We start from the raw sequence: 11,462 nt of genomic DNA on the forward strand, positions 1-11,462 counted from the left end.
AAGGACGGACGTGTGGGCATGAGAGCAGGGTGGTGTATTGAAATGGCAAGCGACAGGGAGGTCTGGGCCATGCTTGTGGACTGAGCGAAGGTGTTTCGCAAAGCAGTCACGCAGTCTGCGTTTGGTCTCCCTGATGTAGAGGAGACCACATTGGGAGCAGCAAATACAGTAGAACAAATTGAAGGAGGTGCAAGTGAAGCGCTGCTTCATCTGAAAGGAGTGTTTGGGCCCTTGGACATTGAGGAGGGAGGAAGTAAAGGGGCAGGTGTTGCACCTTGCGATTGTATGGGAAGGTGCAGTGGGAAGGGGATGAGGTGTTGGGGGTGATGGAGGAGTGGACTATGATGTCCCGGAGGGCAGGGTCCCTATGGAATGCTGACAGGGGAGTGAGGGGAAGATGTGTTTCGCGGTAGCATCATGCTGGAGTCGGTGGAAATGGTGAAGGATGATACTTTAAATGCAGAGGCTGGTGGGATGAAAGGTGAGGACAAGGGGGACCCTAACATGGTTCTGGGAGGGAGGGGAAAGTGTGAGGGCAGAGGGATGGGAGATGGGTCGGACACGGTTGAGGGCACTCTCAACCACAGTGTTGGGGGAAACCTCGGTTAAGGAAGAAGGAAGACATGCCAGAAACACAGTTTTGGAAAGTGGCATCATCGGAACAGATGCGACAGAGGTAAAGAAACTGAGAGAATGGGATGGAGTCCTTACAGGAAGCAAGGTGGGAGGAGCTGTAGTCGAAGTAGCTGTGGGAGGCAGTGGGCTTGTAATGAATATTGGTGGACAGTCTATCACCAGAAATGGAGACAGAGAAGTTAAGGAAGGGAAGGGAAGTGTCAGAGATGGACCATGTGAAGTAGATAGAGGGATAGAAATTGGAAGCAAAATTAATAATCCTTTCCAGGTCCAGATGAGGGCAGGAAACGGCACCGAAACAGTCATCGATGTACCGGAGAAAGAGTTGTGGGAGGGTGCCTGAGTAGGACTGGAACAAGGAATGTTCCACATACCCCATAAAGAGACAGGCATAACTGGGACCCATATGGGTACCCATAGCCACACCTTTTATTTAGAGGAAGTGAGAGAAGTTTAAGGAGAAATTGTTCAGTGAGAGAACAAGTTCAGCCAGACGGAGAAGAGTGGTGGTGGATGGGGATTGTTTGGGCCTCTGTTCGAGGAAGAAATGGAGAGCCATCAGACCATCCCGGTGGGGGGTGGAGGTGTAGATGGATTGGACGTCCATGGTGAAGAGGAGGCGGTTAGGGCCAGGGAACTGGAAATTGTTGATATGACATAGGGCATCAGAGGAATCACGGATGTAGGTGGGAATGGACTGGACAAGGGGAAAAAGAACGGTGTCAAGATAGGAAGAAATGAGTTCCATGGGGCAGGAACAGGCTAACGTGATCAGTCTACTAGGGCAGTACTGTTTGCGGATTTTGGGAAGGAGGTAGAAGCGGGCTGTCCGATTTTGGGAGACTATGAGGTTGGAAGCTGTGGAGGGAAGATCTCCAGAGGAGATGAGGTCAGTGACAGTCCTTGGTAAATACAAACCCTGGTAAATACCTCTGCCTCCCTGCACATGCATGATTCGGGGTGGGGGGGACATATACACAGCCTGGGTGGCCTCCGGAAGATGTTGGTTTGGAGGAGGGGTGGGGGGGAGTGCTCACAGGCTTAAGGACTACATAGCAAATAAACCATGTCAGATCTCATTAAAGTGCAAGTGGGCTATGCTTACAAAAGTGTCATAAGATCCACAATCAAAATGCACCTGTGCAACCATGTGTGAACTAAACTTCTTAATCTTGCATTCCCGACCACTCCTGGATGTTCCCCCGACATCTGCAGCAGGGGTGGGGGCAGCCTGTTGACCAGTTGGCCCTGTTGTCTTGGATGACCTTGGCGGCCGTCCTCTGGCGACCCGAGGTCTGGAGGGCCCCGGCTTACTTTGGCTGTCCTGCTGTGGGGCAGCTGCTCCCTCCGTGGTCACAGAGGATGAACTGAAGGGGTCACAGGCAAGGGGGATTCGGAAGGGCTGGACACCCTCGAGAGTCCTGAGTGGAGCTCTCAGGCGTGTCCAACTGCCACTTCTCCTCCCTCTGGGTGTTTGAGGGCCCCTGCCTGACTCCTTGAAGGGAAGGGGCACCTGGAGGGAGATCGAGGTGCTCCCTCCCTCTCTCATGTAGCCACAGCAAAGCCTCACCCATGGCCACAGCAATGGAATGCAGGTCTGCGCGCATCTCCGGCAGAAACTGGGTGTTTTGCTGGACCAGGTTCTCCATGGCATCTGCCACTCTCTCCATGAAGACCTCAATATGCACATGTTGGCGCCACTTCAGCAGAGAGTGGACGGGCGGACTCATTCACCTCATGTGTCATTCTGTTGAGGGCCTCCAACAACTCAACCTGATGCTCCCCCACCTCTTGCAGCTGCCCCTGCATCTCATGCAGGGCCCATCCCAAAGACGCATTGCCCGACTTGGGCATCACAGATGCCACTTCATCAGCACTCCTCTGAGTGCCGGTGAACTTGGTTGACCTTGTCTCCTGCTCCGGACAAGTATCCGTGTGATAACCACGGGAATGTGAGAACCGGCCTGAACTACATCTAGTACCCACAGAAGTGTGTGTCTCTGCGCTGGCGGAGGGTGCAGGGACTGCAGTGACTCCTCTACAGGTGCACCTTCTTCCTCCTCCCCAATGCCCTGGGTCGTCTGTGAGCTGGATGAGCCGCCTCTTGTTCTCTTGCCTTCTTCCTGCTGGACCCTGTAAGTGAGAGAGGAGAGAGCGGGTGACTGCATAGCGGCCTCCAACATGGAGGAACACGTGACCCTTAGGTTTCTATGTGACATGCCTGGGCTCTTACTGGACGGAGGCTGCATGCCCACCAACCTCTCCATCTCCACAGGCTCGGCCTGGTTGCTCCACTGCCTGCTGGGCTGCCTGCTCCTTAAGTCAGTGAGGTCCTTGTGGTCAGGCCAGCCCCCTCCCGTCTTCTGTCCCTCTCTCTACTGTTGTGCCTCAACGTCTCCCGTGCAAAGAGAGTAGGTGGGGTTGGGTGCGATTAGGTTTCAGGTTTCTTCCTCATGCTTCCACTCTTACAAATAACCCACTGAATTGTGTGTCATGTGATTGATGCACTGCAGGTTGTCCAGAGGGGTTCTGGGACAGGACCGCCCACAATGCTGAGTCCATGCAGATAAAAGGATAAGGCTCACAGAAGCATGTCATTAGCGATGCTTGCTGGTGCCCTCAATGCCTAACCCCCTTCCCCCCTCACCCCTCTGCCCCAAGGCCTCCCAGACAGCATCTGAGCTCTCTGTGTGGAAGGATCAGGGACTCATAGTGCCTCTCCGTCTGCAGACTAGGTGGACTGTAGTGGGGCTAAGAGGCATCACCTTTTCACATTGAGCAGCTCTTTCATGCATGGGCCGTACGGATGGTGCCCTTGCCACTGAGGCCCATGTCCCCTGGTACCATTCAATGAGGTGAGTGTGAGAAACTGAGCATTCACTTACCCTGGCAGAGCGGACGAGACCATTCATTCATTTGCGGCATTGTAGGGCAGTCCTCTGCTGTAGGCCATGGACACTGACCTCCCTGGAGACTTTCTCCCATGCAGGGTTGGTGTGGTGGTTCGGCCTCCTCCTTCCACCCTCTGGGTAGAGGACATCCATCCTGGTCTCCACTGCATTAAGAAGGGCTTCCAAGGAAGCATCACTGAGTCTGGGGGCTGGAGCTCCTTGTGGTGGGCGATCCATCTCCCCCTTCAATGGTGGGTGAATTGATGTCCGGATGCCTTATAGATATGGTGCCCAGATATGATGGCAGAGTATGCACCATCCAGCCTGCCCCGCTGCAAAAAACATCGGGGAACCCCCGACTGCATAATTAATGATGCCCGCATCTTGCGACATGGCACAAATTCCCACCGGCCTCCACGGCAGGAAACACTCCCGGTTCCCACCTCACTCTGGGACTTAGTCTGCCCTTAGTATTTATTGAGCTTGCTGCCAGCAAGCGCTATTTCAGTCATTTATAATAGCTTAAGTTATTGCAGGCCATATTTTGACACCTAACTCCAGTGAAATAACAAAGGAGTTAGGCACACTTTTGAAAATTTGCAATAAAACATTGGAATTTTCAGCTGCGCAATTTTTATATACTTAAAATTATATAATTTTATATACATGATAGTTATTAATGTTGGCTCAGATTTAAATGGCAGGTTGACATTGGTAGTTGTGATCCAATCCAATGTGATTCAGCTGAAATGAGCTTACACTGTCATATGGCCATACGAGTGGACTGTTTTTATTTTTATAGGCCGATGAGGATTATTTGCAGGATATTTCCCAGTATAAACTGCCTTTACATCCTCAGAGCTGCAAACAAATGCGTTTTATTCATCCACTTGAGGACTACAGTATATCTTGGCATCAAAAATCAATGCGATATGATTCTAATCCTTTTTAAGAATATTATAAATTATGATATGTTTTATGTCAATTGTTTCTGTTAGTTTTGTAACATTTTTCTATTAGAGACTTGAAGAAAATACGTTTTGTGGTTGTTATAATCAAAGTACAATTATTGTTTTAAGTTGGCATCAGGCAGTTAAATAATCAATATTCTACCAGTTTTGGATTTGAAATCACTTCACAACAACTAGGTTGGATAATGATTCTGACCGCATTATGGTAAAACAAGAAATCAAATATTTAGTTTCATGATAGTTAATTGTCATTCTGTTGCTGTGGGTCCTTTGCTGTATCTTTCACAGACTTGAAACTTCTGTGTTAAGGCTGCAATTTATACTATAGTCATTGATTTCCCATTAATTCAATGGGGCAACACTTTGTTTTAACTGCTTGGTTGTGAATCTGACTCTTGAAGTTAGCGGAGAGATTTGCACATGCTTGCTGACATTTGAGATGTTCCACACTCTCAAACACATTTGTAAACTGCCTTACGTTTATCAAGTGCCCAGAAGATTTAATGGGTTGACACTGTGATGTCATTAAATTGCTTAGAGTGTCAAGAGCATTTTTTAAAAAGTGAGTCTCAATCAGCAATTTACATACATACGAACATAGGAATTAGGAGCAGGAGTAGGCCGCTTGGCCCCTTGAGCCTCCTCCGCCATTTAATAAGATCATAGCTGATCAGAGTGTAACCTCAGCCCCACATTCCTGCCTAGCCCTGATAACCTTTCATCCCCTTGTTAATCAAGAATCGATCTAGCTCTGCCTTAAAAATATGCAAAGACTCTGCTTCCACTGCCTTTTGAGGAAGAGAGTTCCAAAGACTCATAACCCTCTGAGAGAAAAAATTTCCACTCATCTCTGCCTAAATTGAGCTACTCCTTATTTTTAAACCCCTAGTTCTAAAAACAGTGTTCCCTAGTTCTAGGCTTACATGTCAGCCTTGGCTCATTGGTAGTGTCCTTGCTTCCGTCAGACAATCGTGGGTTCAAGTCTTACTCCAGAGACTTCAGGATGTAAACCAAGCGGGCATTTCAGTGCAGGATTGAGAGAGTGTTACACTGCCAGAGGTGCTGACATTTGAATGAACGGCATCCTAGGTAGATATAAAGATCCCATGGCACAAATTGAAGAACTTCAGGGGGTCCCATGGTGTTCTGGCCAACATTTACCCTCCAACGAACACTAAACATATTGGGGGAAAAATTAGATTAGGCCCAATATTGGTCCAATAGCTGCCTGCCCATCTACATGATTGCAGCCTGCAGGCCAGCACTAAATAGGCTGTTGATTGATTACACGCTAAGGCGTGCATGGCTGGTCCTTGCTTTTACTCATTACAGAAAACCTACCCCTCTTAAAGGAGAGCTGCAGTCATGCTGCAGGAACTGCTTGAACATTTCAGGAAGGCTTTGCTGGAAGGTACTGGAAAGCAAGTGGAGCAATACACCAGAGAGAGGGCTCGGGGGAATGGCATGATCCTGTGGTACACTCACTATCTCTTTCGTCTTTTGGGATGACTGCATTCATACTCCCCCCACTGCCACTCCATCCCAGTGCCTTTGCTGATGCCTCTCCAGCAGTCAGCCCAGACTCCTGCAGCCTATCTTGTAGTGGGACCACAAGGCTACAAAGGCACCCACAAGAGAGGCATGAAAGAAAAGTACAAGGGTAAATATTTCAGCTTTGTGTGCATTATTGGGAGTGTTGCTGGACAACGTTACTATGGAGTTTTTTTTTGGTAGCTTTTATTTCAGAATTTTAGCCAAGAGAGTGCTGTAATGTCATGCAGCAGTTAAATTAAAAAGTAGGGGATTCTGGAGCATGACGTGATGAGCAAAAGAGATCTCAGGGGATCTGGAGTCTGAGTGTTTGCTATGGACATACTGTCCATGGGGTCCTGAATGCCTCCTCCTCTTCCTCCTCCTCCTCCTCTTCTCCTTCCTCTTGCTCTTGCTCCGAGGTGGCCTCCAATGGCCTAGTGACAAGGACTGGGTCCTTACGAGGAACAAGGTTGTGGAGGGCGCAGCAGACAACTACAAACATGGAGATGCGGCTTGGTGAGTACTGGAGTGATCCAGGCATTGGAACCATTGTTTCAGGATGCCAGTGATTTGCTCCATGACATTCCATGTGGCAGCTTTGCTCTTATTGTAGTCCCACTGTCCATGCGTAGTCGGGCTTCCAGTTACAGTTTACATTCTTTGAGTTTTAGGCTTCTGCAGCACTGGCACCAGCAGCGCTACAGAGCTGAGTTTGAAGGCTATTATCAGGTCATTGATCTCATTGCTGTTTCTGGGACCTTGTTGCTGCATTTGGTGACATTACAACAGTGACTGCACTTCAAAACACTTTGTTGGCTGTCAGCAGAGATATGGCGGACCAAATGACCTCCAGTGCTGCAAATGCCTGTGGTTGTATAAGACCTAGGAGCAGAAATTAGGCCATTCGGCCCATTGAGTCTGCTCCGCCATTCAATCATTGCTGATAAGTTTCTCAACCCCATTCTCCCGCCTTCTCCCCTTAACCTTTGATTCCCTTACCAATCAAGAACCTATCTATCTCAGTCTTAAATACACTCAATGACCTGGCCTCCACAGCCTTCTGTGGCAATGAATTCCATAGATTCACCACTCTCTGGCTAAAGAAGTTTCTCCTCATCTCTGTTCTAAAAGGTCTTCCCTTTACTCTGAGGCTGTGCCCTCGGGTCCTAGTCTCTCCTACTGATGGAAACATCTTCCCCACGTCTACTCTATCCAGGCCTTTCAGTATTCTGTAAGTTTCAATCAGATCCCCCCTCATCCTTCTAAACTCCATCGAGTATAGACCCAGAGTCCTCAAACGTTCCTCATATGTTAAGCCTTTCATTCCTGGGGTTGTTCTCGTGAACCTCCTCTGGACCCTCTCCAGGGCCAGAACATCCTTCCTGAGATATGGGGCCCAAAATTGCCCACAATATTCTAAATGTGGTCTGACCAGAGCCTTATAAAGCCTCAGCAGCACATCCCTGCTTTTATATTCTAGTCCTCTTGAAATAAATGCCAACATTGCATTCGCCTTCCTAACTACCGCGTCAACCTGCAAGTTAACCTTAAGAGAATTCTGGACTAGGACTCCCAAGTCCCTTTGCACTCCAGATTTCTGAATTCTATCCCCATTTAGAAAATAGTCTATGCCTCTACTCTTCCTACCAAAGTGCATGACCTCACACTTCCCCACATTGTATTCCATCTGCCACTTCTTTGCCCATTCTCCTAACCTGTCCAAATCCTTCTGCAGCCTCCCCGCCTCCTCAATACTACCTGTCCCTCCACCTATCTTTGTATCATCTGCAAACTTAGTCAGGATGCCCTCAGTTCCTCAATCTAGATGATTAATGTATAAAGTGAAAAGTTGTGGTCCCAACACTGACCCCTGTGGAACTCCACTAGTCACCGACCGCCATCCTGAGAAGGACTCCCTTATCCCCACTCTCTGCCTCCTGTCAGACAGCCAATCTTCTATCCATGCTAGTACCTTGCTTCTAACACCATGGACTCTTATCTTACTGAGCAGCCTCCTGTGCGGCACCTTGTCAAAGGCCTTCTGGAAGTCCAAGTAGATAACATCCATTGGCTCTCCGTTGTCTAACCTGCTCGTTACCTCCTCAAAAGATTCTAACAGATTTGTCAGGCATGACCTCCCCTTGATGAAACCATGCTGACTTTGCCCTATTTTACCATGCACTTCCAAGTATTCTGAAATCTCATCCTTAATAATGGACTCCATAGAAAGTTCTCGTTACTTCCTCTTTATATAATTTATGACAACATATAATTTGTGGATTTAATACAAAACTTAGAGTGCAATAGACCTTTTATTTCTATTCAGTGAATGAAGGAGACCTGCATTTTGCAACACACTCTAATTATTTTTATGCTGAAATGATCATAATTGTACAATCTTTTTATTATTTTATACTTCACTGTTATTTTTATTTTAATGATTGTCTATCAGTGTCATGAATTATGATTTCTTGCCCTATTTGTATCATCACCATAATTTGGCACTTGCAGTCATGATTTTTTTCAATAAACTAATTATCTATCTGCCTATGTTATAATCTGCTGTTAAGGCAGTCATTCCAATTCACTGACTGCATTCAGTCCTTGATAAACACTATTTATTTTAAAATGGTAGAAGTTGCATAGCAAGTTTTGCACTGTTTTCCAAAGCATCAAAGGTAAATGTGACATGTGAAGATCTGGGGTTTAAAAACCATAACAAAGAGTCTTCAAAGTTGAAATAGCATTTCTCTAAAGAATAGATATTTTTAATATTTATTTATCTGCATGATTTTTCTAAGATTTCCTACATCAAATGCTAATGATGTGGTATGGCATTCCACTTCTACTTCCCATCAGATCTTTGACACATGGGTTTCATTATACACAATTGAAATGTAGTTCGAAATTTTTACACAAAGCTCTTGAGATGCCTCTTTGTGTGGTCAAATCAGATGCTTTTCTTCTATTTAGCGTACAACTGGTTGAACTGTAGTGCACTGGGAAATCTTGATTCTTCCTCTGCTTCCTCAACTGTTTTGAATGTACCTCCTTCTGAGGCATTTTTCTCTTCATGTTTCCAGCACTTTCTTTTACTCTTTTTTTTCAGTCCATTCAAAGCTCCTCTTCACTACAATTTCACTAACGATGTTGAAATTTTACCCTTGTCACTAATCCTGTTCTTGTCTTTAATGATGTATCGCCCAATCTAGCTGGGTGCTTTGAGCCTTTCAGGTGGTTGTGTTATTACCTCTCGTTTCACTTTCAAAAACCCTTTCACATTTGAATCTTCAATTGCACTCTGAATTGAGGTTTCAGTAAGAAAGCTTAAACTTCTCTGAGAGGAAACTTCAGACGTAAATTTGTAATAAGAATGTTTGTTGACACAAATGACTAAAATTGCAAGAAAAAGATCCAAGGATGGGATGCGGGGAGTGGTTTCTACTGTAAAAGCTTCATTCAAGTCAATTGTTCTTATGATTGATTAATCTTATGGGCTCATCCCCTCAGTTTATGGGCAAAGCTAACCACTTCTCAGTAACAAAATGGGCTTGCTTTTCATGGAGGAGGTAGGAAGGTTGAGTTGGGCAACTTCTCGACTCGGCAGACCCGCCTCTTTTATAAAAATCCCAGCCCACAATATTTTTCGTTCCGGGTAGGTGAGGACAGGATGGAGTCAGGCCTACCACCTCTGAGACAGATGGGAGGTGATGATGGAGGTGGGAGGATGGCAAGGTCGACAGGCAAAGATGTCCGCACCTGTTTACTGGGACATCATCCCAGCTGAAATGATGAATGTCAAGCCTTCAAATCCTTGCACCTCCATGCCCCCTTATACACCCATGGCTTTCATGTATCCTTCATAGCTACTTACCCAGTATCCACTGTAAGCAGATCTCAGGTACCATGGCAATAGCAATGGGAAGGCTTTGAAATTGATAAAAACAATTAAACTGCTCCAAACAATGAAGCCTATTGAAACTGGAAAAGCAGATGACTAGGTTTTTCCTAAGCTATACCAGATGGCCTGTCAGTCAAAGCAGCCCAGAAGCATGTGGTTGTTTTTTGCTCTAAGTGAAAGTGGCTGACCTTTTTTTTTCAAATTTGAAGCACTGTGGACATTTAAATCACTTTAAATAATGACACCAAAGCTCCCACACTCCGTTTTCTCAGTTTAAAAAAAATAAATTTTCCAATGGGAAAATTATTCCAATGCATCTCAATGGTTACTCAATGCTAATCAATGTAACGGTCAACCTACTTTTTTAGGACAGAGCCCGATGATCAATCACTGCAGTAAAAACACATCCAACTTGCAGCATCTAACTATTGAAATTGAAAGAACAGCTTTTTTTTTGTATTTCGAAGCAAATGGCCTGTCAGTCAAAGAATACCAAGAGCAGGTAACAGTTTATTTCTGGTTCCCCACTTGGCACTGGGTTTCCCCTGTGGCTCACGACTACTCTAAGATGTCCTGAACCACATATACTTATGGAAAGGGCCGGACTCCACAAACATTGGCGGGTGGGAGGGTGTTGAATTGGAGCTAGCAAGGGCAGAAGTGCAGCATGTGGACAGGCTACATACACCCTAATCCTATGCCAGCAGCAATTGCTAGAAACAAAAATGGGGCAGGAATCCCAGAATCAGGTCCTGGCCGCCATTTTTAAAAGGCTCCCAAGTCGACCTTACTCAGTGAAAATTCGGGCCACTATATCTCCTTTTGAAACACCTGATTAAAAAGATCAGAACTATGGCTTCAATTCCAAGGCAGCACCCAACCAAGTGTTGCAAAAAAGGCTGACCTTCCTGATAGATTTGTTGGAAAGCTGTGCACTCAGTCCGAGCAATGACTAACACTCCTAGCAACAAAGAGAAAAATGACTTTCAATGCATGTTAAAGATTTATGTTGTCCTTCCTTTCAATAGCAGCCACAAAACTCCTTTTCATTGTCACTCCTTCACAGGTACTTTGAATTCTGGAAACAAATTTGGAGCAAGTTCTCGAGCTAACGCCATTGAAAATTTCAAAATATGTGTTATGACTTTACAAAATGTTACCATTTTTAGGAATTGATAACTCTAATAAACCAAATCACAGGAAATATATCCTTCACCTCTAGCATATTATAAATCTCAAAATCTTTGCTTTGGACAAATGGTTAGCAATTTGTTGCTTCAAAGGCAGTCCAAAGTACACAATTTTTTTCTCTTTCAGTGGCCTGGCAATTACTTACATAACACACAATCTGAAACCTGCACCTTTTTTCTTTCAACTGCTTCAGATTTTGCAGCTCTGGAAATTAATAATTTTCTCATTTATAAGTTATATACTTGAAAGTATGTAGGTTTCCTGTTATGTCCTCTGTCTCTTCAGGTTATTAGAAAAATTATGCGCAGAACAAAGTTCAACAGGCCAAAACCATCTAAT

The sequence above is a fragment of the Cetorhinus maximus genome, chromosome 12 (assembly GCF_964194155.1).
Source record: "Cetorhinus maximus chromosome 12, sCetMax3.hap1.1, whole genome shotgun sequence".
NCBI classification, from domain to species: Eukaryota; Metazoa; Chordata; class Chondrichthyes; order Lamniformes; family Cetorhinidae; genus Cetorhinus; species Cetorhinus maximus.